Source organism: Cimex lectularius, unplaced genomic scaffold, assembly GCF_000648675.2.
Source record: "Cimex lectularius strain Harlan isolate CLEC.00 unplaced genomic scaffold, Clec_2.1 scaffold42, whole genome shotgun sequence".
Taxonomy (NCBI): Eukaryota; Metazoa; Arthropoda; class Insecta; order Hemiptera; family Cimicidae; genus Cimex; species Cimex lectularius.
This window is the reverse complement of record NW_019392754.1, coordinates 3,512,470-3,532,137: the sequence shown is the minus strand read 5'-3', so window position 1 is coordinate 3,532,137 and position 19,668 is coordinate 3,512,470. Positions and strand designations below refer to the sequence as shown.

The 19,668-nt window shown below is 35.8% G+C and overlaps 1 protein-coding gene across 1 annotated transcript in view; it reads left to right on the top strand.

The window, feature by feature from the left end:
* The window catches only part of LOC106667948 (irregular chiasm C-roughest protein-like), a 278,000-nt gene that overhangs the window by 63,226 nt on the left and 195,106 nt on the right, over positions 1 to 19,668 (top strand). Inside the window, exon 3 of the mRNA XM_014396265.2 lies at positions 9,850 to 9,873. The gene's annotated coding sequence lies outside the window, so the exon portion shown is untranslated. The remainder of the gene's footprint in view (positions 1 to 9,849; positions 9,874 to 19,668) is intronic.

Here is a 19,668-nt window from a genome sequence, read left to right as displayed (position 1 = left end):
TCTAACTCTTCTTTTAATTAAATCATATTTTTTACTGGGATGCACGCTGGACAGACACTTCCTTTATTCCCAGTACAATAAAAAATATGTTTTAGCTTGTTCTTTAAATAAAGAAAATTCACACGGTAAAGAAGTAGTCGAGAATGTTTTTATTTTTTGGCTGATACGTTTTTGTCCACGGCTACACCGCATTAGGAAATGTCACCGCCATCCTTTAAGCGTTAATTTATAACGGGACTCCTTTTTTTTGTTTGTATGTAAAATCCGTCCAGTGTACATTAATTGTTAATGGTAGCCGTGCGGGATCGGGGCGGGATATGAGGGATGGTTTGAAATACCTCCGGAGGACGGGGATGAGGTGAAACAGCGCCGCCGGGCAGGTGGACAAAGCGACCCTGGCTTTTCCAACGGTCTCCGATGGTGGGAATGCTTGGAACGTGTTGGTATAAATCCCGATGGTATTGTCTAACGGGCCCCCTATAACTCACTTCCGTCTGCATTGATTGCCGGCCGTCTCGTTACAATCGAATGATTAATCGTTCTCGGGCAGTGTCCAGGAGAAAAAAATCATACCGCCTACTCATGAGGATAGCAATTGGCATACATCTCATTTTGAAAAGAAAAAAATTCAGGCCCTTCATCTGAATATTTATCGCAAAAAAGCATATTTCTTCCAAATATCCGCTATAATGGAAAAATAAACAAACAACTACCTCAATCTCAGTTAATTTTCCTTAGATGGACAAGCTGCATTAACCAAACAAAATCTTTGTAGCTGAAGATCAGACAAAAATGTATATAATGCCCTCCACTCACATTAAAATATATACTTAGAAAGCTTGAAATATACTGGACAAAAAAAATCATTCGTCAAGCGTCACTGTTTCGAAAAAATATACCTAAACCATAAAATAAGCTTTTAATGTTATGTTTAATGTATAAGCTATACAGGGTGTGTTAACGTACATGTCAAATTCATTTGTTTCCTATTTTAAACTGAATTAAACAAAATACAAATTAACTTAACTAGTTTCCAAATTTCTTGTCTAAAGTTTAAGTAACATTTTATTGGTTCTGTAAAAACTGACAGACATGGCGTTAACAGAAAGTGGCCCCAACCAACGAGCTCTTTAGTACAAAATGTAACATAAAAAAAACTTAAAAATTAAATTACATGTTCAAAATGTCCATCTTCTTAAAGAATGTAAGCCCGACTTCGTTCCTTTTTAGAAGCTTTTTTTATGTTCAACATTTCAAAAAAATTAAATTCAAAATTTAATAAGTAATTTTTAAAACCATTTGTATCCGAAAAATCCAATTTTCAGCAAATAAATATTAGTTTTACCCTTGTCATAACTGAGCTTTGAGAAATAGTACATATTGCGTTTAAAGCTAATGATGGGCAACTTTTCCCTAGAATCTGTCACTGTTTCGAACCGAGAGATACTCTTTGGAAACTGGTAAAAACTGTTTTCTAGCTGATTTTGCATTTTGTTTGCTGAATAAGGTTATAATAGAATTCAAATGAATCTCATAGGGGTTTTAATGTTTTTTATTGATGTAATTAAATTTACGTGAGTACGTTTTATAAGCTATTGGGGCTTTATGAAAAAAAAGTTGCCAAAGGTTGACGTAGCAGGAAAATATAAATATCTCGAATATAATTGAGAGATTGATTTTGGACGATAGGGACTTTTTAGGCTAATTTGACATGTTGGATAACCTTCTGCAAAATTGACGTCTGTTTACCCTGTAAATATAACTAGGTTCATGTTGACATTTACTTAAAACATAATAAAACCACTCTTAATGATATAAGAGAGATATATTATTCTATATAGTTATTCCAAAACACAAATTCTGTGTTGGATTATAATGATAATTTAGTCAGGAGATTCTAAAATATCACCTTTACTCGGGATATTTTCCAACCTAAAGAAATGTAAACACATAAAACAGAAAATCCTATTCTTAAAAACCGTTATGGTTAATTATTTAAATAAAAAATAATCGGTTTCCCCAAAGATTATACTTTTACAAATCGGGGAATTAAATCGTTCGGTTTTTGCTAAGTGATGATTATCCTAATCTGATTATAGACGTTGATAAAATGCTCTGTTTTTATGGCAATGAATAAGTCATTAGGCGAAATTAAAACATTAAACAAATCAAGGCTTTTCTTCAACAGCACGGACATAATTAAATTATCTTAATTTACATAAATCTTCGTCTCGGCCGAAAAAATCTGATTTAGAAACTTTAAGTGGCTTGTACTGGTTTCCTGGTTAAGTTATAACCATCAATTTATATCAATGTAGAAGAAAGAAAAGAGAGTATAGAGAAGAGGAAGAGAAGCTAAAAAAGAATTAACTGTGGGTAAATTGATTTCCCATAATCGCTGAGGTTTTCCGAATAATATATTGTTATTAGCAGAGTGTGGAAGTCCTATGAAGCAACAGTTTATCACAAAAATGTCCATAAAAATCATGTAAGTCAAAATGAAGGATTAAATTTTCAATATGTGGAGATATTTTTTTATACGTTATAATGAATGCATGTTACTTAATCATTCAAAATAAATATATTTTTTGCCATTATGTGTGTTGTTTCAATCTGCTCTTAGCGCAATTAGCTACATAGTAATATCAGTAGACAATAGGGGTATTCACGATCTTTGTGTTAACCATGTTAACTCTGTTAGGTCGTATTGGATCGAAAAAAATGATTACGTAGATTTGTAAGAATTGACTAGTTAACATTGCTCGATCTAACAGGCCAGGGCCAATGTTGGATGTTAGGACGAAAATTAGTCACATTACTATCCGTTAGGGCGTAGGTAACCAACATGGCAGCCATGAATTTAACAGCTGTTTTTTTGTTTACTTGTATTTTTATTCTTAAATACGCATTAATTAAAACAGAACAATACATTTCTTTTGTTAATTGCTGACCTGTCCTTACACTGTCATTTATAATAGATACATCCCTTATCCTATAAAGCTGTAGGCTGTTCGACGTATGGATAGAAGTTAGGTATGTCGGCAGGAATTGAAGCATGTCATTTGTTAGTACTTTTCGAGTGCATAGATAGCATTTTTAATTCAAGAGTTGGTTAATTTTCCTTTTTTATTAACTTTTGGCATCTTAAAATTTAATACAAAAGAAAACCAAAACAAACATCAACAAGCCTTCAAGGACTGTTAAAGACGGGTCTTTGTTGAAGACCTTTATTTATGGTTCTACAATCGCCACGTGCAGCATTGCGGAAAAATTAACATGCTAAGAAAAGAAGGGGGCTTTCACGATCTTGCTGGACATTTCTCTATTCGCGTTAGCACAGTGTAAGTTAACATCTTACAAACATCGTGAATACCCCCTAATGTAAACAACACATAAACATGTCGAAAAGGTATCTAGTTACAGCACTTATTTTAGCAATAACTTTTGAGACGTCCAGGAGTGTTGTCAAGGTGTCCCACCTCAAAAATTTGTATGCGGGTGATTTTTAATGTTCATAAGACAAAGGTAATATTTGTTTTTTGCGTAAAACAATTTTAATCACTTCTCTAAGTCGCTATAATAAAGATTTCATTAAAACCGGTGATTTCACGTCCATAGACTCCGATAGTAAGTAAAATGCATTGTAAAGATGGCATTCTTTACACATTATAATTTATTGACGTATTTTTAATAATTATCGTTTTAATTTGTTATGTTGTAGTTTTATATATGAAATGTCAGACTACACATTAGGTTCCTTTTAAAGGTACGATAAAGATAAACACGGATAGTTCCAGTATATAGTGATTTACCATTTTATTTCAATCATATCGTTATGATTTATTATTGGTATCTTTTTTGCTGCTTACATCCCCTTTGGATATCGATCAACGAGTTTTCGTGAGCACTGAAAGCTAACAGGCGTATTTATCTATCAAAACGACGGGGGTTTGTTGTTGAGGCCTTTGTTAGCCAGCTCAATCCTTAGTACAACCACCAGTACAATGGGTACGCTCCAGCTTGTTTGTACAACCTGATGACGTATCGCCTCATTAGTCAAACAAGGTGATTAAGACAAGTTCTATTCCTCCATATATGATAATTAATTGCTGCATTAGGTGTTTTATCATGGGGCTGTGACGTGATGGACTTAAAACAGGTCTGACGTGGGTAAATAAAATGATGGGCCATTAATAGATGGATTCTCTTACACACAATAGTTATTGTCAATTTTTAAAACATCTATGTGTCCTAATAAATTAAGCTAAACAACTCTTTTATTTCAAATGTAGACGTTGAATATTCGGTCGTTATGTTTTATTTATACTACCTACAAGTTTTGAAAATCAACCTTATCCAATTAAACATTTTGAACATCAGGGTTGGTGCTTTCTTTCAAACCTTTGTCACCCTAGAATAAAGGGGATAAAGAGAAACCATGGTAAACTCTGAAGTATCTAGATTACAAACGAAACTTACCAAAGTCTTGGGTTTTATAGGTTTTTATTTCAATTGAACATTTAAATATTATGTGTGACCTTTATTAAACTAAAAACGTTATCGTAAGCTTAAAATTAAATAGTCCGTTTACGAGCAACATTATCGTATTATTTGGATGGTTTTTTTTTTCATTTTGAATGTACATAAGCTCAAATCTGTACAGGTATGTGCACATCCGCACACATGTAGTGTTGAGCCTATCGCTTCTCGCAGTCCACCGGCAATTAAAGCTTTCGTAATTTACAAGAAATTACCGTCAGGTCTCGAGTATCGCCCTCCTGGGGTGCTGGCAGTCCGAGGTCTTATCCATTCAGCCACCGCGGTTATGCTCCGGGTACTGTCAACAGCTTGCTCGGTTGTTATATACATACACATTACATATGCATTACCATTTACACAAAGTGTTGGGGTCGATATTCCTCACAACACACATTTACGATTCTAAATACCATCACTATTATCATTCTCTAGGGATACTATACTACTAATAATCATTAATATGGAGTACAATTAATTAAGGTTTTTAGTTGAGATAAAAAATTCAATGGCACGAGCGGGATTCGAACCTACGCTCTTCGGCTAGATACGCCGCTGCTCTACGACTTGAGCTTTCATGACCTCGATCCACTCGGACACTAACTTCCCATCTCAACCCCACCTTTTGAATTTTCCCTCCTTTTTGCCATTTTTCAAATGTCGTGTAATCTATTTAATTCTGGGCGACAAGTGAAATGTCCATGGTGACCTTTGGTGAAGGTATACTTCATTTCAAACTTATTAAATTCACTAATTTCGTGGTCCGCTTGACCAATTAATATCTTACAATTAATTAAGGTTTTTAGTTGAGATAAAATAGAAAATTAGTGAAATTAATTTGTACATTAAAACAAGTCTGTCCAAGAATCAGAACATGACACTCCGATACGCGCTGTTGGGCCCTAGCGCAATTGATCGAGAGGCATTCCTACACACTCTCTTTACAGAGCCAACGATTTGCACCCAATTAGGTAAAACACATCTAGTAAGTTTCTCTGCATGCCGGACACGTACGCAAATTTCGGCTCAAAAGTAAGTATCCGTGTGTCTATCTCGCACGTCCTATCATAATCGTGTGAGGATAACCCTTTTGCCACGAGTTAGGTCCTCCGTGGGCCTCCTATCGACTGCTCTTGATACGCGATATATCTGCCGATCCGGCCCACCACGATGCCTTTTTCTTTTAATCGTTACAATTACCGTAAAATATGTTATTTTTTCAGGAGCGTAATTTGAGTGTACAACCAACCTGACTTCCAGGGAAGGTTAGGTTTTTAAAATTATCCAACGTTAATTACGCAGTATTTCGAAGGATATTTTATTGTTGATCAGTCGCAGTATTCAATCGTTAAATAATTGCAGTTAATATTATTTTTGGAAAACAGATGTTCTTTATTAAATGGACCTATGAATGAAAACCACCCCTGTCAATAAAAAATCGGAGAATGTAAAATATTTTGTTTGTTGCCGGCAGTATTAAATTTCCACATTAAAACAATGTGAATTTTCTACGAGAGTTTATTTTAAAAATTAAATAACATGTTGCCCTGTTGTATTAAAAAAATTCTCAAAATACAAGTCATTTTTTTAACGATTTTTCCAACGATCAGCAATATGGGTGAGACATTGGGTTTTTGTACATGGGAAGGAGACAAGGCATTGAATTATCCTATTTTGGCAAATTTTACATTTAACACGCAAACTATATACAAGCCTTGTTTTGTGCAATATTGGTTTATTTATCGAGGTATGTTATGAATATTGAAAATAATGTGTAATCTTGGAATGGAGCTGTGCCATCTGCGCAAGCTGAAAGTAAAATAAATCCACAAACAAAATTGCATCAAATACTTCATACATATACGAATATTTTACAATTAATGATAACCTGCAATAGATAATCATTTGTAAATTATCCAGACGATTATCCGCAGTTTTGCATCTCCTCAAATCATCTTATCTTCTCTATATAATTCAGACATTTAGTTTTATAATACAGATGCTCGTGGTGGAATTTGAAGCCACTATTAGGGTCGATAATCAGCCAGTTGTAGCATACGAATGATGCATTAAACTCTCGAATAATTCAACCTTACCGTCCGTTTAATCATGATCAATGATCGATAAATCCAGATAGACGCTTGACTGGAAGGCTATAATTACCAAGAATTGAATCAGCTGAACCAAAACGTTGCCAAATGGATGGTATTGGTACTGTCGAGTCCCACCCATTTTTCCCAGTAATGATGCAGAACATGAATAAGCATAATTTATTTTTTTTTATTCATTTTCCTTTTTTTTCTTAAAATAAAATGTGAAATGGTACAGAACATTGTTAAGTATGTCAAGGCATTTGCCAACAGTGAAACCTTGAGGAAGATAAAAAAGGGATACTGAATTATTTTAAAACTTTTAAGGATAATAGGCCACACTCGGGCACTTCTTCATCAGCAACAGACCCAAGTGTCCAATATTCGTGCAGACTGTGGCAGTGAAATATATTTTAGGAGAGTGTGAACGACTAGCGCAGAATTCAACGTAGTCTGTTTAACAATTTACCGAAAATATTAAAGCCCAATTGTGATTATAAAGATAATCTCCTTGAATATCCAAAATCAATATAAGCATATGGTTATATATTGAATAACCTCAACAGGTGGCTTTTATGTCTTTGCATAAACGTATTTATATGCTGCGAACGGGCTGGTCAATGGCGGAATGTAGATACCCGACAGACCTATCACATTAGTATCCAATTCATTACAGTTCGTGGTCTTTTTTCAATTAATTAATCTTTATGTAAGATATTGGTTGAGATAGAAAAGTCAGTGCCACGAGCGGGATTCGAACCCCCGACTTCGATCCACTGGGACACAAACCTCCCATATCTCAACCCAACCTTACTAATTTTCCCTCCTTTTTGCCATACTTCAAATGTCGTGTAATCTATTCGATTCTCGGCGACAAATGAAATGGCCACGAGAGCTTTCGTTAAGATATGCTTCATTTTACACATGTCTATTATTATGGCAATTCCTGTATTCAGATTCCCCACATCGATCTTTTATTTTTGTGGTATTTATTTTTATTTAGTTGATGGTTTTGGTTGTTTAAAACCAAATATAACACGATGATAGTACGTGACATCCAGATAGAAAGGGCCTTTGAGTTCGTCCCATTGTGGAACAGAGGTCAACTTGGATGGAACTGCATTCCTCGAATTTTTTAGTTAGGGTCTTGGGTCGAGTCTATTCTGGCCAAAGGGGGTTGCAGTTTGTTTACCCCGTTCGAAGCCGTTCAGGACCGTACCGGTGATAGAAAGGGTGGATCGCGTGATCCTTTATTTGATTAAACTGCCCCTGGGTGGCCACCTCCCATCGATTTGTATCAATTACAGGCTCGGGCCGCCACCCTCTTGGGAGCGGATTACAATTTTTCGGGCGTTGTCCATATTTCAAAGATATGGCGGTCATCTTTCAAAACACTCGCTACTTCCCGCATCGTCCGCTAATTCTCGCCTAAAAGAATCTGAGACATTTGAAGATGAAGTGCTGCTACGTGGGAGCCTTACGTGGATGCTCTCATCCTCAGGCCTCAGGCCATTATCACCCGACTACAGTAATTATTTGGCCCTTCTCACTACCTTTAATAACTGAGAGAATTTGGAAGTAGATATATTAAATTTAAATCAAACCTGATATGAATATTTAACTGGCATGCTTTAATATTAAATATTTCTATTTGTTCTACAACTATCTTGTGCCAGTGTGTTTTTGCTTGAGTCTGTTTACTCAGCACAGTACTGTCTTTATAATCGTTCCACCTACGCAATATTTACTATACGTGCTTCGTAGTTATTAATTAATAATTTTCCAACAGCTTAACAATGTATATTATTTCTTGACGAAATTATGATAAATTGTATATTAATTTAATTCAAAATCCGATTACAACATATTATCTGTCAGCTCTCCTGTTCTCTCTAGAAATACTTCTATAAAAAATAATATCAAATCTAACCAACAAGATTACTGGTAACAATGTTTCGATGAGAGGTGAAGAACTCATAGAAAAATAGATTTATAAATAAGCGAAATTTTACGTAATTGCTCGTAGAATCTAAGACTTCAATTGCTCCTTTTGCTTGTTTTTCTAAAAAAAATATTCCAAAAACAGGATTCCGTATGTAGAACACATAATGAAAAACGTTAAGAATTAGATCCATTATATTTAGTGGCCTGATTGCCAAATTACTTCTTTCAATTAATTAATCATTTTGTGTACGGTTTTGGTTGAAATGAAAAGTTATTGTCACGAGCGGGATTCGAACCCACGACCTTCGACTCAATACGCCGCTGCTCTAGCCACTTGATCACGATAGCTCAAGTGGTTAGAGCAGCGGCGTATTGAGCCGAAGGTCGTGGGTTCGAATCCCGCTTGTGACATTTTTTCATTTCAACCAATACCTTACATGGAAGTATTAGTAATAAAATTGGTACTAATAAACTTACCCAAAAAGATTAATTAATATTCAGAATTAATATTTAAAAATAATAAAGTATACTTGAGCTTAAAAAGTTTTTTTGAAATCTTAATTCTGAATATTAATTAATCTTTTTCTGTAAGTTTATTAGTACCAATTTTATTACTAATCCTTCCATGTAAGGTATTGGTTGAAATGAAAAAGTTATTGTCACGATTTTTCAAATGTCGTGTAATCTATTATCGGCAACAAATGAAATGTCCACGGAGAGCTTTAGTGAAGTATACTTCATTTTAACTTTTTAAATTCACTAGTTTTCGTGGTCCGTTTATTATTATCCGCTAGATTACTCGACATTTGAAAAATGGCAAAAAGGAGGGAAAATTCAAAGGTGGGGTTATGATGGGAAGTTGGTGTCTGAGTGGTTCGAGGTTACGATAGCTCAAGTGGTAGAGCAGCGGCGTATCTAGCCGAAGATCGTGGGTTCGAATCCCGCTCGTGACACTGAATTTTTTATCTCAAGTAAACACCTTAATTAATTGAAAAAACTTTTATAATTGTTGACTTTTTATCCATCTTGATCGACCTGGCTCCTTTGTTCTGCGTCCTTTTTTTTTTCTTAGATTGACATTTTTCCCTATAAAATTGATCCTTTTCTCTACCATTCCATTCGATATGAAAAATCGGACGGAAGATACGGATATCGCTTAATAGCAAATAAACATGGCCTTTTTGTAAAATTTCTGATAATGCTGGTCAGATTGTTGTTCTTAATTTATAATTTAAACTTTACTGTGTTTTCAAATGATATAATATTGTTTTTGTTTCAGAGCGATCGTGGAGACTGGTTTCAGGTAAATACATAACTTTATAATGAATAAGGACTTAGTAAACTGCATGAAATGTAATTTCACTCGTATTTTTTAAAATTGGGTTGAAGTAAATTTTTTACCAATACTAAGTTATTAGTAGGTAAAAGCGCGTTCCGGCGAAATTTTTCCAATGTAAATAAAACTTCGTTCTGTGTAATGGGATGATCGGATGCAGGCTTAGGGGTGAAAACAAATTAACTACCGCCCAGATTGTGATGTAAAAGAGAGTGCGATCACATTGTAAAAATGCAAATGATGGCCGGAGGGAAGGCGGCACTATGACGGGTCCCATGTTTGGTAATTTTCGTTGTAAATGGTCGGTCCAGACTGCGCGATTAGCTGATACTGTATTCATTGGTCCTCTCTTGTGCATCATTTATGAGCCCAGTCGACTCTCTATCCACCTCTCCGACTCTTTCACCCTCCACTACCTGTTATCAAAGTGGATTTTTGCCCTGAATCAAGGTGGAAATGCTGCCCTCACTACTGAGATAGGTGACGATTCGGAAGGACACCTGCGAGCATGTTTGGTTTGAAACGAATCTACTTTCGCAGTTTAAATCAGTTTTAGTACCTTACCTTTTAAAAACCGCTCGAGTTAAACTTTATTATATATGATTATTCGGAGATCGTGAGATGCGGTCTGGCGTGACGAGGTTTTAGAAAACCATTTTCTTTATCGTGCCAACGTTTCCGTCTTTATTAAGATCATCTTCAGGGCTCAAAGTGTTTGTTTTCTGTGTAGATGTGTCATTTGTCTGTCGTGTGGAGAGTGCCCACTAAACACCACATTTTTATTATATATGTATATTGTATTGAAGTAATTTCAGTAGCCCGTAAATTGTTCAAGGTCGTTCACTATAGAAATATTTATTTTAAAAATTACGATTTTTTAACCCACTGTCGTATTTATACATAATTATTGAAAAATTGTACCTCGTTCTAACATAAAAATATATCAAATATCTTTAGCCGAGGAAAGTAAAAAGGAGGACAGTTTTAAAAATAATACGGTGTTTTACATGAGTGTGCGTGTGTTTTTGTTGACTAATGGCCGTTTTTAGAACCTTTTCCATCAACACGCAACTAAATGGAAAAAGGGTGCGGGCATTTGCCGATGAGCGGTGGCATGCCAAGGGAACGGGCAGAAAAGAAAAAAGTACCTCTAGGATAAAAGGGGTTGATGTAAGAAAATTTGTTAGCCAAACGTTTTCCACGATTCCCAATTTAGGCAGAATCATTAGTCGACCGCCATGCTTGTTGATTAATCAACGGAATCAAATCACTTACCTTCGGCACGTTGAGAAGTAAAGGACGGGGGTTGTCGGAGGCTTTGGGGGGAGAGTAGTAATCAGCAGGCGGTCCTCGATTTACTTAGAGGTTGTAACAACGGTTGAACCGGTTTAATCAGCAGAATTCTAGGCCGATACCGACTGCAATTAGACTAAAGATGTTGCCTGTCGTCAACGACCGCGCAATGTGCACTTGGTGTCATTGGTCTTATGCCCATTTAGCTCGGGCGAACATCTTTCAAATTTAATTCCGGGCATAAAACTTCACAAACCAGCTTAAATTTTAAGGAGAATTTTATTATTAATTTAAACTTGGTGAAATTTTATTAAAAAGAAAAATGCATTTGGTTAATAAAATGTACATAAAACCGTTGGCGCCCTCTTGATTTTCGTATATTTGTATTGTAATATAAGCAGGATTGAAAGCCATAAATCTGTTAATAACTCATCGATACCATAAAATACCATGAAAAATGCATAAACCAATTTTTAGGCCATTGTTAGATTTATTAGCGAAGAAAAACAGAAAGCAATTTATGCAAGTAATTAAAAAAATAAATAGGTAGGCAAGCAAACATCCTTTCGTCATTATCGAAGAGGTTTTGAACTTTTCATTTCTCTGAAAGTAAACAGATTATATTTTTAAAAAAGAAAAAGAAGGCACAAGTAAAATTATTGTTTAATATGACAAAAGAGGAAATGAGTGAAAGAAGTTATTAATTTACATTTTAATATATTATCTGCAAACTGGGGACAGACGAATAGTTTAATCTTCTCCTGGATGTCTTTTGTGTGATTATCCGCAAACCGCCAACGTGGTAAATTATTCAAAATCACTTGTCGGTGTGCTTTTTAAATCATGCAGCCTCTCCATTCAATTGTCTCAGGTTCTCCGCCCACCGAATAAATAACTGAGTTGCCCATTAATAAAATTAAGTAGCTCGCCTTTTACCCTGGTAAGAAAAGGGGGCAAAAAAGAGAAATGTTCATTTCTTCAGCCGAATAAATTATTAATACGACTTTTCAAGGGAGTTGTTTCTATTGGAAACATTGCTTTAATAAAACGACTTAACAAGTTAGACGCCCATTCTTCGTGAGTAAATGGAAAATAGGGGGAAGCTCAAAAAGGCTTATTTTATCATTGCAATTAGTCATTGATGCGATCTCTCTTGTGATTGGCTTACGTTTTTTTTATGAAATATTAAACTCCAACAACCACTCTCAGGTTTTTACAGCCTAATGAAATGTTATAAAGATGAATATAATTGTACATGACAATTAGTCGTTAGTGATCATTTTTGTCCGCCTATCCTCGCTGGATTGGTCATTCAAACACTTTTGTTAACATCTTCAGTGTGTCTATTTGATTTCTGTGATGTGAAATCTCTTTTATTAAATCTATTAAATCGAGACATGTGGGGTATGTCTGTCGGCGTTATCTTTGCTTTTTAGTACTTTTGGTAGGTTTTTTTTTTTAAATTTTTAAATCGATTGTTTCGACGGTCTCTGTGATGGTGTATACTTTTCTTTTTAATTGGTATAGTGTTTAGTGTGTGTAAAAGATGTACATGGAACTCTTGTTAATTTGTGTGGTTATTAGTTATTTTTAGTGGTAAATGTGTTATGTTTGTATATTCCAAGATTACAAGTATGTTCATTTGTCATCCTTCTGGTAATTTCATGCTTGTCTGTATTGCTGAGGGTTCGTGATGGTTTTGTGTGAGGTGAGTCGTGTAGTTTGCCTTTCGGGCATTGTCCTTAAACGATCTTATATGTTATTTGTCCTTGTCTTTTATTTGTGTCCGATATATTTGTCTCCGCATTCGCGTTTTATGTCGTATATGCCATTTTTAACAGGTACGTTGGTATTGCCAATGTTTTACCTTGCTTTTTGTAGTTTTCCATATGTGTTTGTGTTCTTTAGTGTTTGGATAGTTTATACGTTTCTTCCTCTTTATCCTAGTCTGCTTAATTTCTGTTTTTGTGGTGTCGTTTTGTTTTTGTGGGTTTTATTTGTTATTTTGTTGGACGTGTTTGTGTTGATGCCGTTACTGCGTGCAATATTTTTTTATTATTTTCAGTTCTATATCTTTATTTTGTCAGTACAGTTTTAGTCAGGTACTGTTTTAGATGGCAAATTTCAGAAACGCGTTTGGTTGGCCAACCAAGCAAGGTTAGGCCAACCAAAATGATCCGTAACGACCAAATTACGGTGTCATCGCCCTACAGACTACAGGGAGATATCCTTAATCAAAATAGTATTTTATTTAAGCGTAGTTGGGATTCTTTGTTCGGACTCTTTGCCGCGGTGCTTTGTCTCGGATACATTTTCCTGCTTCCGGGACGCTCCGCGACAATGAGCCTTGAATATGATGTGTTTTAATATTTTTTGAATCCCATCATAAATAGGATTCTCTACTCAATGTCGCACAACATTGACTAAGATTTACAAATAGGGCAATGTTAGGACGTTTCCTGACAGGATTACAAAGACAGGAGAAAAAAAAGCAGACACTGTGGTTGTTAGCCCAAAAATATGAAGTTAGGCTTGCACATGAGGTTTGCATAAGAGCCTCCACTTGGGAGGAAATGGAATGATTGCTAGCCTGTTGGTAGCATAAACTGGCACCCTAAAATTCATCTCCTTTTTCGAAATGTGTGGTCCAACCATTTCCAAGAGACATTCGCAGTCGACTGGACTCATCCTAATAAAATTTCGGAATCCCATTCCCCCTTCCAATCTCAGTGCGACAAGAAGATTGTGCCCATGCTTATTTCGATCCTTGAATATACCACTAAGTCACCAACGTGGTGACTTTTTGTTAGGTTTCCGCATAGGTTTCACGATTTCCGCAGCGACAATGTTGCAGGGCAAAGAGTCTGCGACATGTATCCGAGAGTCTGCGACAGATTCCAAACAATGCATTCCAGTGCGTACTAGGCTTTACAGTGAGGCCAAATTTTCAACGAGAGGAGATCCTAAGCGTTTCGCGTTACATCTAATTTGTTTAATTTAATTTGTTAATTTTTTCATATTGAGCTGTTCATTCCTATGAAGAAACTGTACGATATCAATCATACAAAACACAAAAAATATATCGTTTGCATTTTTATTTATCTCAGATTCCCCCCCCCCAAAAAAAAAAGACCCGAATGCAGTTTCAGTTTGGTGCAGCCGTGCTCGGCATTGGGGTGCGTTGTAGTACCGGTGGCAAATGAAACGGGCAGTGAGGACGGTTCGCATATATTTCATATGTGATCGTGTCTATGTGTCGGAGGGTTGTAAAGATGGCCTTGGTCGCCGTACCAACAGGCTCGGGCGTCGACAAATCAAATCAACCGGGTCGCGGTATGCAGCCCTCTCCAAACCGCCCTCGCCGCCCCCGGCCCCTCTCGTAAATCAAATGCCCTCTTCCCATTTGCAACCCACATTCCTAACAGATCAACACAATTATGCAAATCTACATCTTCAATTAACCCCACCAACGCAGCTCCAGCCGTTCGGACGAGGCTAAAGAGAAAATGAATTATACCCATTATAATGTAGTGTGTTTCACAGAACGCTATAACGGTTGCTATCATATAAACAACACAGTAGAGCTTGCTAATTTTATTTTTTCTCAAACCTTTTTAGCACGTATCTAAACATAAATCTTCTGTGAAGGAGAAAACACTAGTTCATGACGTAAAATCTGCATTATTTAGCTGTATCGCTGTATGGTAAAATCCATCGATTGTGAGAGTTACCATGGTCAACTTTTTTTGTAGAATTTATACGTACTGATTTATGCTGATTGAGTCTGATTCTCCATTTTATATTTACGTACGATTGACTGTAATAAAGGGATAAATAGTCGGCTGATTTTCAATGATCCACTGAACACTAAATAAACTGAAGATTTATTAAGATTATACCTACTCTAGAGAATCAACTATCCATGTATTTTCCTCGGGGCAAAGACGTAGATGTAGATGTAATTTCAGGGTATAGTATACTGCGCCCTTTAAGAGCTATTGTATCCCCCGTGCTCTGCCTAAAGCACATCGGTGAGTCCTATTTCATCAAGAAACTTGTTTCAGTGGTTGAAGCTCTTCTATGGTCACATGTACATCTCAAAACACTTCCTCCTGCGGGCTAATGTAGCTCCGCAGTTGGTTAGTAAGTGTGTTGGTGTCTCTTCTGCTTCCTTGCAGAATCTACATGTGCCATCTTGGATTATTCCAATTTTCTTTAGATGTCCATTTAATCTACAGTGTCCTGTTAGGATTCGCAGTCTGTTCCTGCTTTCTTTGACACATTCTGTGATTTCTTTCTTGCCAAAATTGGTTAGAAGATTCTTGGATTGTCTATGTCCAATAAGTGAATTCCAAAGTTCACTCCTTTTTGTCCTTCTATCTGAGATATTCGTTAATAGTGTGGATTCCTATGCCACAGAAGGGTTCGGGTCTTGCCAGCGGTGGGGCAGCCCCTTTCCTTGCAAGGGTGTCCGCTTTCTCGTTGCCTTCTACTCCCATGTGTCCTGGGACCCAGCAGAGGCTGACTTTATTCTGCATACCTAATATATTCCTTGGGGCAAAACTGGATAAGTCAAATTTTGGCAAAATGAGATGAGGGCATATTCCAGTAAGGCGTTAGGCTTGACAGGCCTTGTATAATTTCAAAAGTCGAGGAGGAAACTATTGCTTTTTAAACTGTGTCATTGTAGACATCTCGCAAAGTACATTTCCATAATTCTGCTTGACTATGGTAAACTCGAATAACTCATATACTGAAATAGAATCTACGTCCCAATGAATGTTTGTTTAGTTGCAACAAAAAGATCATTTTTACCTACTTTTATTTGTATTTATTTCGTTGGTAATTAGTGAAGTTATCTCAAGGGTATTTTATCCGCATAGCAAATCAAAAGTAGATATGAATAAGTGTTGGTACGATAATCAGCAAGTGTTAAAAGCTAGATAAGATTCAATGATGTGACAAGTACCAGAAGTCGAAGATATAATTAAATAAATTAAAACCCCATTTACTACAAAAACTGCATTAAATTTCATAAAATGTGACTGCAATAAATAAAAGTTATATAAAACTATGAAAATTGGTTTTGTACCAAAGGTCTAAACTTTAAAACCACAATCCTTAAAAGTTTGTTTTTTGACTTATCCAGCTTTGCTCAGAGGGTGCAGGATTCTTCTCTGCCGTTTTTCACGGCTGAGCACCCCAAAGAAGGAAGTTGAGGTTAAACCGTAATCTTGATATCCTGACGGAAGAAGTTCCGGTAACTTTTTGTTTGTTCGTACTACTGGATTTTTGAAACGTATGATTGTATTGCATCTCATTGTACGTTCCTCTATCTCCGTTGTGTGTGTGTGTGTGTGTGTGTGTGTGTGTGTGTGTGTGTGTGTGGGTGTGTGTGTGTTCCCGCGCATGTTTATTGCAAGCACGTTTATTCATATCATCATCCTCACTGACAAATTTTTCGGGATTTCTAACAAGCATGGTGTTATTAACAATGTGAGGTTCATCCAGCGACTTGATCCATTGTAACGCACTACGTTTGAAAAGATTTCGACAATTCTGCAGTATATATGAATTTATTACGTCGGAACCATTGTTTTCTGCTCTTTATGTGATGTTAGCAACAATCTTACAGAAATAATCACTTGAGCCCCTGGGCTACCAAAATGCAATCTAACCTAAAGCAAATTTAAATGTTTCAATTCAAATCAAATTACTTTGCATTATCATATCACCAACGCCCCTTTACGCCAAACAAACGTGAATAAAAACGTTAATATTCCATTTTGTAAATGAGATGCTATCCAAATTCTAGAGCTTATTTTCTGTCCACTCCAATATTTGGCTTTTTTGCTGTGTTTAACTTGTTCCATTAAACCTTTACATGTTTTACGTAGGCTGAAACGACAATGATGAAGAACTCTCATGAAAAGTATGAAAAACCGAAGAATTGAAGAAGAAAAATTAGTGAAATTTGTAGTGTATGTTATAACATAATTCAAATATTTACTTCATTTACATAACCACTAGAAAAAGTAACATAAAATTCCAGTTGTAATTGTTTAACAAATGACAGAAAAATGAAAATTATAATCAATTATACACGATGGCTGTTAAAACTTCAAGTATTTATAATGCAAGCTTCTAGACCAACATGCGTAGATTGAAAACTGGCCACTTGGTAGGAGGAGTACATGACGGCCAACGAATACCACAACATCTCATAATACAACTTCGCAGTGCAGAGATTAAGTTCTGAATAATAAATATCACAAAAATAATTAATTTCCGTGCGCCATCTCCAGAGGGACGTAAACCACCAGATCGAAATATTTTACGCCTTTTTAGCAAGTTCAAGAACTCTCTAGCAACTTTGCTGTTTATTCATTTCAGTATTTCGTTATGAAGTTGTAAAACCTATATTATATTTATTCTATTAAATCACAATAAGGATATTAGTATTACAATTTCATTTTACGTAGTATCAATATGCTTTATTGATGCTTTATACTTGGAGAATCAGGTTGTACTGGTTTCATTTGCATTTTTATTAGTGCGAAAGCGGTGTTTGTTACAGTCACTAAAGATAGCATAAAGATCGACTATTGGATAGTCGGGCCCAGAGAGGAAAAATGTTTCCCTTAAAACACTAGTAAATTCTGTTGAATTTCGAAAAAATTATTTATGACCGAATTTTGTTTTTTTACTCATATTTATTTTCAGTCAGGACGCCAACCCACTCTTCTACCATATTTTTTGCAGTGTATTTTACTTAGGGATTTCGACATTATAAATTGAATAATACTGGAATTCTCTGTGAATTTTTTTTTGCAAACAGTTTTCGCGTTAAAAATTTATGGAAATTATTTTCATACTTAATCTCAAGTTATTTCCATCTTTTTCAAACGATAAAAAACCTGTTTTGATCTAGAGTTAATCCATTTTTATACTTTGAGATGTTATCCAGGATCAGAGGGAGAAGAGACATTAAGAGAGTTTTGTAAATAAGTTTAGTCGTTTCACTTTCAAACTCTAAATATTGTACCGAGACAAGTTTAATTCCGCCCACAAAAGGTAGTGAAATTGTAGGAATATTGACAGACCAGGTTCTGGCATTTACCTCGGTCTGGTGTTTGGGCAATAGTGATCCCGTGACTGTAAAACTGTAGTGAGTGGATTATAAGTGTTTGCAAGCTCTTTGCCAGTCAAAAGGGCAGCATTCGCCCTTTCCAACTTCGTCAACAATGGCGTCGGCAATAAAAGGTTCCCCTTCCCTTTAACTCATCCCTGAACCTCGACAATGTCTGTTATAATTTAAATAGAAAAACGCGATTTAAACCCGGTTATTGCAATTTTTCCTCCAGTCCCGCCCCGTGTAACGAAGTGTTTGTACGGATGTCCCGGTCGCACGCAATAACCCAATTCCAGTTTGTAATTACCTCGGGGGGTTTATAAAATGATTTGTCCGTATCCTTCCAATTAAAAGTTTGCCTGGAACGGCAGGTCCGGCGTTCGCGTCGGCCCCGGTCCCTCTTGTATGCCGAGGTTCGTTAACGGTTTTAACCAGTCAATTAGAACTTAACAATACGTCAGGACGTTATTAGTTTTAAATTAACGCCCAACACGATGCACTGCAGGGACTGATTTATTAACAAGCCATTAAAGTTTACTCAAAAGGACGTCAAGCTATGAATATTTCATATCGACGGATGAAAGGGAAGAAGCGGCGAAGGAGGACGCGAAAGGGGGCTCCTCTTAATCAACAGGTTTCTAATGAAACAACTGCTGCGGCCCTCCTCACAATAAAACAGCAGCTGAAGTGAAATGAAAGTAGCAACACTTGCTTACAGGCTCTTTCTCGAGAGATAGGTTCGCCTTGGAACTTATAAAACTTCACTACCAGGGTTAATCGTCCCAGTTTACATCTTCAAACTGCCATCAACGGCCATTAACTAAATTTTTATAGCCTTCTACAGCAGAAATTAATATTTGCCAGTTGCCTGTTAAACCCAGTCTGTTTACCAGCATCTTCATAAAATCTAACATTTTTTACTGAAAAAGTAGCATATTAAAAAATTATCAAGATGCATTGAAATTTATATTATCAATTTAAAGCAAAAAAAATTGATGAATTATTGTTCGTTATGCCTTTCTTATAGTCGGCAAAATTTTATAATTTATTTTTAAGCTGTGCAAGGAACGACTATAAAAACAGACATTGCTATACACTAAAATATGAATAACGATTTAATAAAACAATTACATTTTAATATAGAAAAGTACAGTTATAAGGTAGTTCTAAACTTTTTTTATCGTCTCTATAACTAGTAATTAAGCGCAATACTTTTCAATAAAATTAAAAATTCGTATTGAAAATCGTCAGTATTGGCATGCAGGCATTCTTCTCTTTATCAAAAAATGATCACTTTTCTAAATGGATGACGAGCTAAATACTAAGCTTTTTTTAAA